Source organism: Acipenser ruthenus, chromosome 7 (genome assembly GCF_902713425.1).
Source record: "Acipenser ruthenus chromosome 7, fAciRut3.2 maternal haplotype, whole genome shotgun sequence".
Taxonomy (NCBI): domain Eukaryota; kingdom Metazoa; phylum Chordata; class Actinopteri; order Acipenseriformes; family Acipenseridae; genus Acipenser; species Acipenser ruthenus.
Window position 1 is genome coordinate 18,786,260 of NC_081195.1, and position 15,466 is coordinate 18,801,725.

The 15,466-nt window shown below is 38.8% G+C and overlaps 1 protein-coding gene across 9 annotated transcripts in view; it reads left to right on the top strand.

Moving 5' to 3' along the window:
- Positions 1–15,466, top strand: part of LOC117414489 (E3 ubiquitin-protein ligase MARCHF8-like) — a 112,860-nt gene that overhangs the window by 28,374 nt on the left and 69,020 nt on the right. The window lies entirely within an intron of this gene.

Here is a 15,466-nt window from a genome sequence, read left to right on the forward strand (position 1 = left end):
TCAGCTGTAGTTGAAAGTGGCTGGGTTAAACTGCCCAATTAGATAAAGTAACAGTAGCTAACAAAATAATTCCATATATCTTAGCCCTTTTGTGCTTCCATTAGCTATAATTCATAGACAGTTTTTAAAGAAACACATGTTATATCAAACATATATTTTCATTTTAAAACAGACATATGGAACTACACTAGGTTAAAGAAAGTTCCCAGTTTGCCTGCCTTGCCTTCCAGGAAATATATAACGCTTCCTAGGTGATTTCACCTTCGCAGCTTCTACTGAGTAAAAGCATGTTATTGGCTGAAAGCATGCCAGTCTAGCAGAAGCAGATGATTTGTTATTGACATGAAAGAAGCCAGTGAAGTCGTGGGGACAATTTCACCCTCCAGGTAAAATGACCAAGAAATTGCAACACTGAAAAGTATGGCTTGCAAACTGAGATTTCTTTCACGCAGCGTAATACCAGATATCATGTTTTAAGAAGAAAATACATGTTCGCTAAAACGTGTTTTTCAAAACTGCATTTTTGAGACCAACAATATGAATGGATGTGCCTGGTGGTGAAAACCAATGGAACACTGTTGCTAACTACAGTTACTTTAAAGAGCTGGTATCATTATAAACCTTGGTAGTGTTATATAACTATTCATGTTCTCCCCTTATCTGAAAGAGTTATCTAGCTGTATTTTTGTTTTCTATATTTCTCTCATCTCTGGGTGTCCCGCCACATTTAGTCACTGCCTGAGGTATCATATCATGCTATTTTGAATTTCAAACCAGACATAGATCAATCAGAAATCGACTTACCTCTGGAAATAGGCCCAACCTTGAAATGATACAATTGCACTGTTGTTGCATTGCTGGTGGGTCACCTACATCAAAACAATTTCCAAGCGTAGTGGCAAGCTTTTGTAAAGACAAGCAATGTGCTTCAACTGTCTTTTTGTAAAATTAAGTGGTTTTCCATTTTGGAAATTAAATTTTAATTGCGTATTAAAATTGCATGACTCATGTACCCCATATCTTTATACATATCTGTTGTCTAAATTGTTCAGTAGAATAGGTGGTATTTTTGTCTTCCTTATGTTTCGCAAGCAGTAATTCTTCACATGGATGGTTTAGCATTATAGAATCATGACTTCACTTGGTCCCCCAAACCAGGAACAGAGGACGCAGTTGGAAATTAAGTGGAGACAGACGTAGGCGAGAGGGTAGGGCACAATACTTGGGGACAGCAAACAAAAACTGTAGGTTTTACATAGCTTTTAAAAAATAACATTCAAAGTGCATCTGTTGCTTCTGCTGTAGTACAGTTTGCAGTCATTTTTCATTTTGGTTTGTTTAAATATTATTCTGCTACATTGAGAGGTTTGATGCTTTTGTAGAGCGCCGGTCATCCCCAAGTACATTTTTGTATGCAGAAAATTACCTTTCTGCATCAACAATTTGCTGTTTTGCTCATTTTTAAAATGTTTGCAATGTGGCAGAGTATTGTGTGTGTGTGAAGTTTGGAGATCAATCAGCTACTAGGAACTGGACGAGTTTAGATGGGCTGAATGGCTTCCTCTTGTTCATACTGTTTTTTATCTTGTGTTCTAAGAGGGCACAACATGTTGGAGACAAGCTGTTTTGAACCCTAAGGACTCTTTAAACAGCCACATGGCACAGACAATAGACATGCTAAAGAAATCTGTAGCCAGAACAATGTCTGTGAGAGCTTTGCATTTAAAGAGGCCCTTTATTTGAGACCAGGTGTTTAAGAGGGTCTCACGTCCAGAAATAGATTCCCCATATCCTGATTCTGTCTTATGTGTTTAACACTATTATTTCTCAAAACATAATCCTGTAGTAAGGGGTGGTTTTCTATTGAGATGTATATTGATAAAAAGAAGATTTAAGTCATGTTAGTTTTAGTTTAGTTTATTCACTTTGTGCCAATACAGGTACAAAAACAAAACAAAAACTGTAATTGTACATTAGTGCATGGAAGTTTATGGACAATGTATACATGCAGTGGTGTGTGCAGTGTTTTGGAGTAAGACACCATATGTAACACATTACTGTAATCTGATTTCCATTTTTCAATAAGTTGCAAGAACTGTAATGGTTCCTTTTTCAGATCAGTAACAAAATGTAGAAAAAAATAAGTTTATTTTTGTTGCATTTTAAACATTAAAAAAACTACAGTTCATGCATAAAGTGGAAATCAGAAAGTGTTTCAACAGTGCAAGACAAACCTTCCATGTAGTGATGGGCAAATCCATTCAATCATCTAAGTTGAGTATAGGGAGGTTCCTGGAACCGCAAAAGAGGGCGGGGCATGGACAAGGCTCGGTCAACCAAATAGCATTTACTTTGAGCATACCAGACTACAGTACACACTTTAAAAATATAACAAAAACCTTTATTAGGTATGGCCTGTTAGCACAGGAATTGGCCACCCCTGAGAAGTAACTATTTGTACCTGTAACTAATTGACATGCTTTTGAAAGTATGGTAACTAGTTACACTTCTAAGTAACTCTAACAGATGTCCCAAACACTACCTGTGATTCGGATTTCTAAAGTTATTGATGGACAAGACTGCAGTTCTGACAGGTTTGATGAGAGATGCTTGGTTTGTAGATGCTTCTATAGCCTTAATAATGGGATTGAATACCTATTATCAGTTATAATAGGTATACAGTGCCTTGCAAAAGTATTCACCCCCCTTGGACTTTTCCACATTTTGTAGTGTTACAACCTGGAATTAAAATGATTTAATTAGGATTTTTTTGTCACTGATCTACACAAAATAGTCCATAATGTCGAAGTGGGGAAAAAATTCTACATATTTTTCAAAATGATTTACAAATGAAAAACTGAAAAGTCTTGATTGCATAAGTATTCACCCCCTTTGCTGTGGCACCCCTAAATAAGCTCTGGTGCAACCAATTGCCTTCGGAAGTCACATAATTAGTTGAATGAAGTCCACCTGTGTGCAATTAAAGTGTCACATGATTAAATGCACCTGTTTCTGGAAGGCCCCAGAGTTTTTAGAGAGCATATCTAAACAAACAGCATCATGAAGACCAAGGAGCTATCAAAACAAGTCCGGGATAAAGTTCTGGAGAAGCACCAATCAGGGTTGGGTTATAAAAAAATATCCCAAACTTTGAACATCCCCTGGAGCACCGTTAAATCCATTATTAAAAAATGGAAAGAATATGGCACAACCGCGACTGCCTAGAGAAGGCCGTCCACCAAAACTCAGTGACCAGGTAAGGAGGGCATTAGTCAGAGAAGCAACCAAGAGGCCAATGGTAACTCTGAAGGAGCTGGAGAGATCCACAGCTGAGATGGGAGAAACCGTCCATGGGACAGCTATAACCCGGATGCCCCACAAAGCTGGGCTTTATGGAAGAGTGGCGAAAAAATTGTTGAAAAAAGCCCATATCAAATCCTGTTTTGGATTTTGCCAAAAGGCATGTGGGAGACACAGCAAACATGTGGAAAAAGGTTCTCTGGTCTGATGAGACCAAAATTGAACTTTTTGGCCTTAGCGCAAAACGCTATGTGTGACGCAAAGCCAACACTGCTCATCACCCTGAGAACACCATTCCCACAGTGAAGCATGGTGGTGGCAGCATCATGTTATGGGGATGCTTTTCATCGTCAGGGACTGGGAAACTGGTCAGGATTGAGGGGAAGATGGATGGAGCCAAATACAGGGAAATTCTAGAGGAAAACCTGTTTCAGTCTGCAAGAGACCTGGGAATGGGGCGGAGGTTCACCTTCCAGCAGGACAATGACCCTAAACACACAACCAAAGCTACACTGGAGTGGTTTAAAAACAAGAACCTGAATGTCTTAGAATGGCCCAGTCAAAGCCCAGACCTCAATCCGATTGAGAATCTGTGGCAAGACTTGAAAATTGCTGTTCACTAACGGTCCCCATCCAACTTGACAGAGGTTAAGCAATTTTGCCAAGGAGAATGGGCAAAAATTGCAGGATCCAGATGTGCAAAGCTGGTAGAGACTTACCCAAAAAGACTCACCGATGTAATTGCTGCCAAAGGTGCTTCTACCAAGTATTGACTCAGGGGGGTGAATACTTATGCAACCAACAAATGTATTTTTTTTTTGTTTAATTAACTTTTGTGTCACAATAAAAAATATTTTGCACCTTCAAAGTGTTAAGTATGTTGTGTAAATCAAATGGTAAAAATCCCAATTAAATCAATTTTAATTCCAGGTTGTAGCACTACAAAATGTGGAAAAGTCCAAGGGGGGTGAATACTTATGCAAGGCACTGTATATTGTGAGAAGTGTTGAATTTAAATCAAGGGAAGTAATGTTAAAACTTTACAATGCATTAGTAAGACCTCACCTAGAATATTGTGTTCAGTTCTGGTCACCTCATTACAAAAAGGATATTTCTACTTTAGAAAGAGTGCAAAGAAGAGCAACCAGAATTATCCCGGGTTTAAAAGGCATGTCGTATGCAGACAGGCTAAAAGAATTGAATCTATTCAGTCTTGAACAAAGAAGACTACGCGGTGATCTGATTCAAGCATTCAAAATCCTAAAAGGTATAGACAATGTCGACCCAGGGGACTTTTTTGAGCTGAAAAAAGAAACGAGGACCAGGGCTCACAAATGGAGATTAGATAAAGGGGCATTCAGAACAAAAAATAGGAGGCACTTTTTTACACAGAGAATTGTGAGGGTCTGGAACCAACTCCCCAGTAATGTTGTTGAAGCTGACACCCTGGGATCCTTCAAGAAGCTTCTTGATGAGATTTTAGGATCAATAAGCTACTAACAACCAAACGAGCAAGATGGGCTGAATGGCCTCCTCTCGTTTGTAAACTTTCTTATGTTCTTATGTTTTTACCAAGCCATGTTAATTCTGAATTATTGGAATCCTTTATGACTGAACACAAAGGTTTGAGATCAATCAGCTCTTAGAAAATGGAATGCCTCCTCTAGTTTGTGAAGGTGTTGATGCCTATCAGTCTGGAAAGGGTTACAAAGCCATTTCTAAGGCTCTGGGGCTCCATCGAACCACAGTCAGAGCCATATTGTCAAAATGGAGAAAGTTTGGGACTTCGTCCAGGAAGTCACAAAGAACCCTAGAACAACATCCAGGGATCTGCAGGCCTCTCTCACCTCGGCTAAGGTCAGTGTTCATGACTCCACCATCAGAAAGACACTGGGCAAACATGGGATTCATGGCAGAGTAGCAAGGCGGAAACCATTGCTCACTAAGAAGAACATGAATGCTCGTCTCAAGTTTGCCAAAAACAATGTTCTATGGACAGATGAGTCAAAAGTGGAAATTTTTTGCTGACATGCTCTGTATCGGAGAATTCTACAGCAGAATGTCAGACAATCAGTCCGTGAGCTGAAGCTGAAGCACATCTGGGTCATGCAGCAAGACAATGATCCGAAACACACAAGCAAGTCCACATCAGAATGGTTGAAGAACAAGACATTTTAAAGTTTTGGAATGGCCTAGTCAAAGTCCAGATCTAAACCCCATTGAGATGTTGTGGCAGGACATGAAACGAGCAGTTCATGCTCGAAAACCCACAAATGTCACTGAGTTGAAGCAGTTCTGCATGGAGTAGTGGGCCAAAATTCCTCCATTCCTCCACACACACACACACACACACACACACACACACACACACACACACACACACACACACCCACGCTACCAAAACTAGTGGTATGGTCCCACCCCAGAACAATACAGATAATGTGAATGCGCAGGACCAGATGAAACAAAAGTCACTGACTGGGTCGCTACAATATATTGAACTTACATTCATGAAGAGATATTATTTACATTTTTTCGAGTACTCCAGTAATAAATTAATGCTCGAGTAATTATAATTATTTCAAGTACTCGACTGCTCTAACCCACCCCTAGTAATAATTATGAATTCTCACAACAGTAAAGTAATGACTAAATGTAAACATCCTTAGAATAGAAATACTGGTATAGATTCCTAAAATTGTACAATTTGTTAGCATTGTTTTGCACTGGGGAATAAGAAAACAGGAAAAACAATGCCATCTAGTGAGGGTTTGGAGTTAAATGCATTATTGCTAGGTACATGCAGCTGTTAAATGTTCTGTGCCAATCTACATTAAAGCATAATGATAATCACCAGAATACAATAGCTGAAGGTCTATTGTATTTTGACAGGGCTTAGATCAAACAATACATTCCGAAGAAGAAATTGCACTTGAGGGTCTATTTAGAATATTTATAGGCAGTTTTCATCCATTTTATATTTTGTATGTGGGCTCATCTATTTATTATCATCAGCAGCACAGTAAGACATGAAGGCTAGGAAGTCAGAAACACAGAGTCTCTTACAGTGGACTAGTGAAGCAAGAACTACATGTAATACATTTATGGGCTGACTAATAATCCGAGTGACTTCGGTAGTTTTCAAAACTTCCCCTTGAAAGGAGTACAAACAAGGTTTAAACCATGAATAACTGTTACCTCTTTCTTGTATTGAGGATCTTTTTTTTCTTCTTTTTTTATAGTTTATTCTGGGATATACAGGAATACAATCATTTCCTGATTTGTTAAACCTTGATTGGCACTTTCTTTTACAGTAATTGTCTGTTAGTTTCAGTGAATTTCATGTCCGTGTTTCCTTCTTGCCCCAGCTGGTGGACTAGAATTTCCAGGAAAGGGAGAAAAATAATTCTGGAGCACAGGAATACAAGTTGCTTTATAAGCCTGCAGTGCCTCTCTAGGAATCTATAGAAAATACAGCCAAGGACCCTTGTAAAGGAAAAGGAACCGATTCAGGATCCACGGATAAACACATTACCGTTTAGCTTATCCCGTGTCTTGAAATGGGATACATTTGAAATGATCCTGATCCTAGCTTCAAAGGCTGTATCTTGACAACCGGTTTTGTAATGTGTGCTTTCTATTTACCAAGTTGATTATTTTAAACATGAATAACATAATGATACTTGATGAAATCTGTGCCATTAATGAACACATTCTAAAAATGTAGTTGGGTGGATTGTGGATCTTGTGCACTGGAGTGGTTTTAATAACAAGTGTGTTCCCCTCTAATTTCAAAGTAGCAGGGTTGGGGTCAATTCCAAATGTGTTGGTAAATTCCAATTCAAGAATTGGAATTGGAATTTGAATTGAAAAAATCTTCAGGATACAGAATTTGTACATGCCACTCATTTTTAAAAGTTTAAAAAATGAGTGGCATGTAACAACATAGGAGTGAAAAACTAAAGGATTAAATATAACAGATGAATTAAGAAAAATAAATAATTAAGGACTACTGTAGCTCTTAAACATCTCATTACAAAATGCAAAAAACTAAGTTTTGAAAGCTCTGAGCCACGCTTAAGATACAGTATTTGAAAGTATATACTAATGCTATTACAATCGGTTTTGTTTATAGTGATATAATAAAAAAGTATAAAGTATATAGTATAAAATAAATGTGGCATTTGACTTTTTAAAATGAGTGGAATTTCATGAAATTAAATTATCTTTCCTTTCATTCCAATTCAAATTCCAATTCTATATCCTGAAGATTTTTTCAATTCCAATTCCAATTCTTGAATTGAATTGGAATTTACCAACAAATTCCAATTCCATTCAGAATTGACCCCAACCCTGCAAAGTAGGTTGTGATTAATTTACCTTTGTTGTAATACTAAGCTGTAGCCAAGCAACTTACCTTGATTTGAATTGAAATGATTTTACATTACATTTTGATGTTTTGTCACAAAGAACAAAGTTCTATTTTTTTCCTCATGTTTCATAATTTTTTTTTTTTTTAATGAATATTATTTGGTGTGTTTGATCTCCAAATACATCTCTAATAAGTGCTCTGATTAATGTACAGAATGCTGTGGCAGGGCAGAAGAAAAACCCTGCATATAATTAGAGGGGGCAGGGCAAAGCCCTGCATGTAAATTAAATGTGTTGTGATTATTGTATTGTGATTTAAAAATGATGGTTTATTGTTATTGTTGAGGTATTATTTGGAGATGTATTTAAAAGAATGGTTTGTGGGGAGGTACTGTTATGATTTCAGCGGTGTGAGTTTGTGGTGGGTGTTCAGGAAGGAGGAATGGGAGCAAGAGAGAGACGTGGAAAAACGTAACAAAGAAACAAACGAAAGTAAAAGTAAGATGAAAACAAAGAAAGTAATTGCTACTCATGCTTTATTACATATTCTGCCGGCATAGGGGCAGCTAACAAGCTCCTATTGACAAGGCCATGGGCCAAAAGTTTCATACTGTATATCTGTATGGGAATGTTTCCTTTTAATCAATAAATGATCATTCTACATCAATCATGGTTTTCATTTCTAAATCTAGTATTCTCTCATGAGTAAAGGCACTGGTGTAGCAATACAATATCAAATGTTTCAACTAGAAGTCTTTTTCACTGTCGTCAGTGTACTGTTAGTATTGTTATATTGGACTGCTTTCTTTGTTGTCCTGTATTCTCGCAGACTCACATAGTATTCGTGTAGCATTATATAAATAAATAAGCAAACAGAAAGGAAAAAAATAAAAATCCCCAAAAATTATAGAATTTGTTTTTTAATACAGTACCATCCAGTTGTAATTTGATGGAGGATAAGAAATCTTGCATAACAAAGACATTACATAAAACTGTTAAATTTTAAATTAAATGTACTATGTTCTATTTTAGGCCCTTGGTATTTTAAAACATATATTTTCTTTACCCTTGTCTACATGTTAAAGCTTATAAATGGCATGATATGTTTAAGTTAAAATAAGGTGGTTGAAAGTGTTATTTTCATAGGTATTCTCTTGACAATTATGAAAACAATGAGCAGCTTTGAGTCTTATCTTGCTGCTCTTGTAACACCTTTAAGTGTGTCTCACCACACTTCCACTCTCCAAAAAGACACTGACGGTTTCATAACCTAGGCTTTAAAAATCAGTTTTTACCTCACTTTCCCTCAGGTAAAGGCCACTTATCTTGCCACAGCACCATACATTTACTGGATGTACTTGGTTACATTTACATACTGTAAACTCTTTACCTTAAAGCTCAGTGGGAGTTCAGTTAAGACATTGTATCCATTGATTATAAATGGGATAATGTTTAATCGAGAGCTAACCTATGGTGTTCCCAATGGGCTTGAGCTCTGAAATAATAATAATAATAATATAAAAATATATTTTATTTTTATATAGCACCTTTCATAGTGGACCAACATCACAAAGCGCTTTACAGAAGTAGGCTGTGAACTGTGCATTATATGCAGATTCACTTACAGGAGGACATTGATTTAACATCTCCTTTGCAGGATGGAGCACAAGGAGGTTAAGTGACTTGTTCAGGGTCACACAGTGAGTCAGTCAGTGGCAGGGTGGGATTTGAACCAGTGACCTTGTGGTTACAAGCCCTGGACTTCAACCACTGGACCACACTGTCTCCTGATGAATGAATCTGGGTTCCATGTTGTAACTCAGTACCACAAAAGCATAAAATGAAATGAGAAAGAACTTCAAAGGATAGGCAGGGGGGTGGTCTGTCTTTGGAAAGGAAACTATTCCGTCAATAACAGAAGTGAATGTTTCATTTGCTGCCCTGAAATGTTTTCAGATAATACAACGTGCTTTACCTTTTGTGCAATAAAATGAATAGGATAAATAGATAGTTGTGGCAGGGCAAAAGCCCTAAAATGTAATGGGGAAATTGGTCCATGCACCTATGTGGTTGCAGTCAAGGCTGGCCAGCGGCAGGAATAGCAAATGCAGAAGTGGAAGACTGCAGTTCAGCGTGGCTGCACACTTATTAAAGTAATCTGTCGCATATCCGCTGTGTCACATATTCTCCCTAACCGTTTATCCACCATGATCAACATCTTCAGCAACATTAGTTTATTATTGAACAAGATTGGTAGGATCTACAATATTTGAACTAAAGTGTTTGTTTGTACACAGTGTTGTATGTGCTCCTTGCGCTGCCATTGCTGGTAGTGTCACGTGAGCTGTTCATTGTGTTGATATGTAAATAAATCCTCTTTGTCTGCGGGCGTATCAACTTCAACCTCCATCTCGCTCTCCTGCCTGTCACTCAGCAGTGAATGCACGCACAGGGCATGAAGTTAAGGTCATGAAGGGCAAGGCAATGTTGCCCTTGGGCACCATGGCAGTTATAGGGGCAAAAAGACAAAACATAAATCCAACCCAAGGGCACCAAGGCGTGTAAGCATACACATTCTAATATGTATTGCACCGTTGCATTTTAAAGTATTGCAATTTTAAGCCCTTTCTGACACAGTTCAGTTGCATCCTGACTTGTCCTTTCTGAAGTACTGTACTTGACAACTGTAAGTTCACATTACTATTATTATTGTCAGGGACGAATTGTTGTACACCCATTGCTTACCTGAACATTAAGTAAATCCTAGAACACTCTGCTGCTGCTTTAGTCAGCGTTCCTTCTTTCATTTTAATCATTTTTGAGTTGTCATTGGGGCTCAAAGATGGAAAAATCAGATAGTGACACTGCCATTGAACACGTATGATTGAAAATTCCTGGAAGCGCGGTCATTTGAGCTCAGTCGAACAGCGTCCCTCCCTCTGTTTGCCCGTCATTAACCAATGATACAGTATGTCTTTCTCATAGCTTAGTGCTGGGTGCACAGTAAAAAGAATGGCAACAATAATACATTATGATAATTAGTCATTTTCTCACAGGAGGAGGTTATACAGAATTAAACTGAATTGTGACAGAACGGGCCAGCAAACTCCAAGCAAGTTTGTGAATGGACTGTAGATCAGACCCCAGCGACAATGATGGACGGGCTTCCAGGCAACTTTTGCCGTAAAGTGTGTGTTTTGTTTTTTTTTAATTTGAGAGGCATTGCAGCAATTCCCACCGGTGCCAACGGTTATTTCGCGCCTACACTTGGAAACTGGAGGAAACTCTGACAGGAAGAGGTCTGGCAGACCCAAAGCCACAACAGAATCAGAAGACAAGTTTCTGAGAGTCAACAGCTTGCGTGATAGGCGGCTCACAGGACATTCCTCCTTGCAAAACAGCTCGAGCTCAGTGAGGTTGGATGGAGAGCATTTGTGAACAGCAGTTTTCAGTTCTTTCCACAGATTCTCGATTGGATTCAGGTCTGGACTTTGACTTGGCCATTCTAACACCTGGATATGTTTATTTGTGAACCATTCCATTGTAGATTTTGCTTTATGTTTTGGATCATTGTCTTGTTGGAAGACAAATCTCCGTCCCAGTTTCAGGTCTTTTGCAGACTCCATCAGGTTTTCTTCCAGAATGGTCCTGTATTTGGCTCCATCCATCTTCCCATCAATTTTAACCATCTTCCCTGTCCCTGCTGAAGAAAAGCAGGCCCAAACCATGATGCTGCCACCACCATGTTTGACAGTGGGGATGGTGTGTTCAGGGTGATGAGCTGTGTTGCTTTTACGCCAAACATAACGTTTTGCATTGTTGCCAAAAAGTTCGATTTTGGTTTCATCTGACCAGAGCACCTTCTTCCACATGTTTGGTGTGTCTCCCAGGTGGCTTGTGGCAAACTGTAAACAACACTTTTTATGGATATCTTTAAGAAATGGCTTTCTTCTTGTCACTCTTCCATAAAGGCCAGATTTGTGCAGTATACGACTGACTGTTGTCCTATGGACAGAGTCTCCCACCTCAGCTGTAGATCTCTGCAGTTCATCCAGAGTGATCATGGGCCTCTTGGCTGCATCTCTGAACAGTCTTCTCCTTGTATGAGCTGAAAGTTTAGAGGGACGGCCAGGTCTTGGTAGATTTGCAGTGGTCTGATACTCCTTCCATTTCAATATTATCGCTTGCACAGTGCTCCTTGGGATGTTTAAAGCTTGGGAAATCTTTTTGTATCCAAATCCGGCTTTAAACTTCTCCACAACAGTATCTCGGACCTGCCTGGTGTGTTCCTTGTTCTTCATGATGCTCTCTGCGCTTTAAACGGACCTCTGAGACTATCACAGTGCAGGTGCATTTATACGGAGACTTGATTACACACAGGTGGATTCTATTTATCATCATTAGTCATTTAGGTCAACATTGGATCATTCAGAGATCCTCACTGAACTTCTGGAGAGAGTTTGCTGCACTGAAAGTAAAGGGGCTGAATAATTTTGCACGCCCAATTTTTCAGTTTTTTATTTGTTAAAGTTTGAAATATCCAATAAATTTCGTTCCACTTCATGATTGTGTCCCACTTGTTGTTGATTCTTCACAAAAAATTACAGTTTCATATCTTTATGTTTGAAGCCTGAAATGTGGCAAAAGGTCGCAAAGTTCAAGGGGGCCGAATACTTTCGCAAGGCACTGTATATATACTCACACAATGGCCACATTCCGCACATATCTGCAGGGATGGGATTTTAACCCCAATCCCTGTCAAACTTAAATTCAAAATATACAAACTGTATTTATAATACAAACACACAATCAAACACTATTTATAAAAATCCTGTGCAAGGCCTCAGCACTACCACAACCGATAATGCATAGACATATGTATGAGTGAATTTTACGACATATTAAGGCTTTTATGCACTGTACATCAGATCTTTATGTATCATTGTTTTTATAGCAAAGATTTTTCAAGCCTTTCATTAAGGGGATTGATTTGGGTAAATCAGTGAATATTTTATACAGGGGGACCAATGAAAACATGTTACCACATATATATTTTTTGGTGCTTGTGAAAGCTGAAGGACTGTGGCACTGGCTGCAGACAGCAAATCACCCTTGGGGAATCACTGGTATCTCTTTCCAAAAAGTGATTGGGTATTTAAAGTTGTCTGGTTTTGTTTGTTTGTTTGTTTGTTTGTTTGTTTGTTTAGCCTCGCTTTATTTTTTTCATAATGTGATTTTAATATTTCGGATATATGAAAGGGGCTTTAGTGTCTTGCCATATGCAAAGCTGCAGTCCATGCAAAATTAAACTGCTGTCTAATCAGATATCTTACTGGGCCGGATAAACTGAGTTATGTTTCACAGCACACCTGTTTAATGGTAATTCCCCTGTCTAGCAGGAGCTTGTTTTTTACCTTTGGGCTTTGCAGTTGTGCAGATTAGAGGAACACTCTCATTCCCTGTTTGCTTGGTCTGGCTTGTGCATATTCCTCACTCTTGACATCACAAAAGCTAATTCCAATCTGCTCTTTTATTAATCACAATATTTAAAATCTATTGATTCTGCCATTTCCCAATTGACTATTTAAAAAAATAAAGATATTGTGTTACATATTCTGTATTTCACATGTATTTTCATTTAGAGAATGGTCAGAGAAATCTCGGTTTGCAAGCCATGTTTTTAAATTTGCAGCCTTGCTGTACCGGGTGCATTTCACCTGGAGGGTGAAGCTGGCACCACCCCTTCACGAGCTTCTTTCTTGTCAATAACCAATCAGCTACTTCCCCTATTGACTGACAGGCTTTCAGCCAGTAACACACTTTGACCCAGAAGGCACTGCTTGTGTGAAATGACCAAGCAAGTAAAGCAGTAACAGATTTCCTGGAATGCAAGACAAGAAAAGTGGTTTGCATGTTTCTTTAAAAACTGCACATTTGAGACCAGTCGCTAATGGAAGTGCAAAATAGGAGAGATTCATTGAATTATGTTGTTGGCTATAATTACTTTAGAATAAGCAATAAATTGTAACTGACAAAGGCGATCAATTCCAAGCCTTCAAATCAAACTCAACAAATTTCACGGACTGGGGACTTAAGATGGTGACCCAAGGTGTTTCAATAGATATTGAAAGAGAATCACAAACTAGAGTGAGGTGAAAATGTCAGTCTGTTTTATACTGCACATTTTCACTGTTGCATCCTTAATAGAGGACCAGAATTTTTATTACCATTGACCTAGTTATGGTATACAGTAAAAGGTTTAAGGCCACGTGTGATAGAGAGAAAGGATCAATGTTGTAAATCTCAATCCCGACCTGAAAGGGTGCTGTGTAAGGATGGTGGTATGCTGCCTCTTAGATGGACCACCTTGACGGTAGGCGGAAATCAGAAGGTTGTCCATATTAGGGGGAGCGTGTAGTTGCACGTACCCGGAAAGACTCCATTGCAATCAACTGCGGGACGGCCCTCTATTAGAAAAACCATGGCGACGGGTTGATTGCAGGGAGGGCAGTGAGCTTGCGGAGCTAGCACAACACCACACTCACTGGCACCACACTTCACAGGACCCTAGCACGCACACTGCCATGCACGGAGGACGGGAAATGGACAAAGTCCAGTTTGTTTGTTTTATTTGTTTTGTTTTGGATACCATTGTTGGTAAAGGGGCAGATTGCTTTTTGTTATTAAAATACACAGACTATTGGGAGAAACACTGGACATTCCTTTCATTCACTGCACCTCTTACACCTGACGACATCACGTCCGTGTAAATCCTACCTTGCTTTTTTTACACTCCCGATTGGCTCCTGTTGACCGCCATACGAAGTCACTTTCAATATTAATCCTACTCCTGCAGTAAGTGTTAAGGCCACCTCTGTTCAATCACCTCTCGAGTTTATTTTGCCTTTGTGATCGCCTGCTACCTCTACCAAGCTGTCCACTAAATCTGCTTGGAAACGTACCTAGAAAATATACTGCTGCAACTAGAAAACATTTTGGCACACAGTCAGCAGGGGGTCAGTCACAATTACCGAATTTGATTAACACCTCCACGAACCATTGTGTTATCACAGGTCTGTATTATTTATTTCAAAGATATCGTATTAACCTACTCATCACTGCTAGTAACTTGACACTTGTGAAAGTGCCATCATTATGCCACAGTGGGGTCCTTGGTATCTTCCCATAATTTAGTGTAGAAATCTATTAAATAATTTTCTTGAGTGCAGGTGATTTAATCCCCCTATAACCTAATGTGTATCTTGGATATATTACAAACTGTTTATTGGTTAATAAAAAAGAGAGTTCAAACACAGGGTGATAAAGTCAGTCAGCTACTTTACACTGTAAAAAGAAAACCTGTATCTTGTAACAGTTCTTTGAGACGGTGCCTGTGCAGTTAATGCAGAAACAGTTATAGACATCAGCTACATGGCTCTTTAAGACCTTTTGGTGGTGTTTCTTATAACCTTTTTGCCCATAAACTGGCACTTTCTCCACTGATTTGGAGAACATTGTAAATAAGTCAATATTGTTTTACCATTCTGATGTTTGCAGTTGTTCTGAGTGGTTCTTCTTGCAAGCCTTTCGTTTGAGTTCAGTTGCCTGCCAGTGATACATGTACCATAGACAAAATCTGATCAATTATCCACAGTAAAGAGCTAGCACCATCTAGTAATCTGCCACATTTGGTTACCTTCTGTATTCTTTTCAATGCACTGCTGTGTGCTAGGTGGTGCTGGCACTTAATAATATAAAGACACTGTGGCTGATCTAGCTATGTATATGACAGGCA